The sequence below is a fragment of the Schistocerca cancellata genome, unplaced genomic scaffold (assembly GCF_023864275.1).
Source record: "Schistocerca cancellata isolate TAMUIC-IGC-003103 unplaced genomic scaffold, iqSchCanc2.1 HiC_scaffold_651, whole genome shotgun sequence".
NCBI lineage: Eukaryota > Metazoa > Arthropoda > Insecta > Orthoptera > Acrididae > Schistocerca > Schistocerca cancellata.
The window spans coordinates 49,428-52,500 of NW_026046662.1; the positions used below are offsets into that span (position 1 = coordinate 49,428).

At 56.1% G+C, this 3,073-nt stretch overlaps 1 non-coding gene across 1 annotated transcript in view; it reads left to right on the plus strand.

Annotated features, from left to right (window-relative positions):
* The first annotated feature begins 2,060 nt into the window (after positions 1-2,060).
* The window catches only part of LOC126138133 (small subunit ribosomal RNA), a 1,909-nt gene continuing 896 nt past the window's right edge, over positions 2,061-3,073 (plus strand). The window contains exon 1 of the ribosomal RNA XR_007528153.1: positions 2,061-3,073. This exon is cut by the window's right edge and continues 896 nt beyond it. This is a non-coding gene — a ribosomal RNA (small subunit ribosomal RNA).

Genomic DNA, 3,073 nt, shown 5'->3' on the forward strand with positions numbered 1-3,073 from the left:
GTGCCTTAACCTAACCCACGTTGTGCCTTAACCTAACCCACGTTGTGCCTTAACCTAACCCACGTTGTGCCTTAACCTAACCCACGTTGTGCCTTAACCTAACCCACGTTGTGCCTTAACCTAACCCACGTTGTGCCTTAACCTAACCCACGTTGTGCCTTAACCTAACCCACGTTGTGCCTTAACCTAACCCACGTTGTGCCTTAACCTAACCCACGTTGTGCCTTAACCTAACCCACGTTGTGCCTTAACCTAACCCAAGTTGTGCCTTAACCTAACCCACGTTGTGCCTTAACCTAACCCAAGTTGTGCCTTAACCTGCTCTGTAATTGGCATATGACACGTTACATTAATCCAGTGTTGTCTAACCACAACCCTCTGAATATAGTTCGCTACTCGCACCGCCCACCCTCTTGTGTATCGTTTCATGTTCAACACTTCGCAAGTGTTGCTTACTTTTTACATGCTCCCGCTGTACACTGTAATGTGGACGACTGCAGGATGTACATCGCCCCCACCCTCCCCCCTGCCTTCGCACGCTGGTCGTTCAGGTGCTTGCGTGTTCAATGCCCTTCGCAGCTGTTCACTGGCATTCGCATGTCGAAGCGCTCAGTCTACGTCGTGGTACGGCCTGTGTCCACTGTCCGCTGATGTCGTAAGCTTAACCCTCACATTGTACTGCACATAGGTCCGTATGTACTGCATGATACGCTGTGGCACATGTGTGACCGTACAACGACTGCGCCCAACAACAGCGAACCATACGGTCCAAATGTTGTGCACTCAGCCACGTGCCGTCTCCCCATAACAGCTACATTGCAGTGTGGTACGCCATAGAGACGTGTGGGATTAACGGACGCCCTGGATGGCGATCAGCATGAGCCGTCTGTTGATGTAGTGGCGCGTGTATTCAAACGTAGTCGTCTCTTCTCACACAGTGTGATAGCATGGTGCACCGCGTTCCACATCTGCGACATGGTACAGATGCTGGTTGACAGTCGGTCTCGTAATGGACATCGCATACGTAGGGGGCCACCTCCCACGTGTTCTCTAGTCGTGCACATTTTGTTGCGTGTATGTGGGCAGACGTAGTGTGTCGTGACACCTAACAGACAGGTATGCAATAATCGTTGCATTTGCAAACTGGGATGGACGTCTACGTTTGCTGGTGACGTTACGCAAATGAACAACTGGTAAACCCATTGTGGTGCGGTTGTTGTTGCTGGAGGTAAATCAGTAAGGGCAAATCTGTGTGTGAAGCGATACGCGGCGGTGGCTGGGTGGGACCGTCCCCGGCCGGTGAGGGGGGGCCGCCCGGCGTGCTGGCCGCGCGGTGCGTGGGCGCACGCGCTACAGCCGGCTGGTGGGGGCGCCCAGTGGCAGGCGCGCCGGCCGACGGACGCGGCAGGCGGCGCAGCTGCGCGCCGGGGCACCCTGCGCGCGGCGCCGGGCGGCCAAAGTGGGTCCTCGCGGGCCCGGTGCGAAGCGCGGTGGACATCTGCAGTGTGCTGGTCCGACTGAGGACTGTGTGCGTTGAGGATGCGCCGCCGCCCGGCACTCGGCGCCGCGACGCCGTCTGCTGCTCGGTCGCCCCAGCGGTTCTCGCTGGTGGTTTGTATCGCAGTTGTGCAGACGTGTTGGCACGTGCGCTGTGCTGGGAGAGTTCGCTTCGGCACCCACGTGGGGCCTTTGCCCTTCTGTGGCGCTGGCGTTGGAGCTGCCGGTCACCGTAGGTGGCGCGTGTTGTCTCCCGCCGGCAATGCCACGACAGCACGCTCCCGGGCCTCTGTCGGCAGCGGCAAGCTCAGTTGGGAGCACGGGTGGTCGCACCTAAAGCGTCTACTCGCCTAACTCCGGGCGATTGCGCCTCTCTCGAACCCGACCAAGTACTTAGGACGGCGCTGCGCGCCGCCGGGACCTGAGAGGGTTTCGAGGTGTATTGTGCAGGGGAGCTCAGCCTCCTCCTGTTTGCAGAATAATTGAGCGGACGCTTGCGTGTTCGCGCGGGCCCCTGGGACACACTCCCGGGCGGCCGGCTGCTCAGCTCTAGTTGACGCAGCTCCCTGGTTGATCCTGCCAGTAGTCATATGCTTGTCTCAAAGATTAAGCCATGCATGTCTCAGTACAAGCCGCATTAAGGTGAAACCGCGAATGGCTCATTAAATCAGTTATGGTTCCTTAGATCGTACCCACGTTACTTGGATAACTGTGGTAATTCTAGAGCTAATACATGCAAACAGAGTCCCGACCAGAGATGGAAGGGACGCTTTTATTAGATCAAAACCAATCGGTCGGCTCGTCCGGTCCGTTTGCCTTGGTGACTCTGAATAACTTTGGGCTGATCGCACGGTCCTCGTACCGGCGACGCATCTTTCAAATGTCTGCCTTATCAACTGTCGATGGTAGGTTCTGCGCCTACCATGGTTGTAACGGGTAACGGGGAATCAGGGTTCGATTCCGGAGAGGGAGCCTGAGAAACGGCTACCACATCCAAGGAAGGCAGCAGGCGCGCAAATTACCCACTCCCGGCACGGGGAGGTAGTGACGAAAAATAACGATACGGGACTCATCCGAGGCCCCGTAATCGGAATGAGTACACTTTAAATCCTTTAACGAGTATCTATTGGAGGGCAAGTCTGGTGCCAGCAGCCGCGGTAATTCCAGCTCCAATAGCGTATATTAAAGTTGTTGCGGTTAAAAAGCTCGTAGTTGGATTTGTGTCCCACGCTGTTGGTTCACCGCCCGTCGGTGTTTAACTGGCATGTATCGTGGGACGTCCTGCCGGTGGGGCGAGCCGAAGGCGTGCGACCGCCTCGTGCGTGTTCGTGCGTCCCGAGGCGGACCCCGTTGAAATCCTACCAAGGTGCTCTTTATTGAGTGTCTGGGTGGGCCGGCACGTTTACTTTGAACAAATTAGAGTGCTTAAAGCAGGCAAGCCCGCCTGAATACTGTGTGCATGGAATAATGGAATAGGACCTCGGTTCTATTTTGTTGGTTTTCGGAACCCGAGGTAATGATTAATAGGGACAGGCGGGGGCATTCGTATTGCGACGTTAGAGGTGAAATTCTTGGA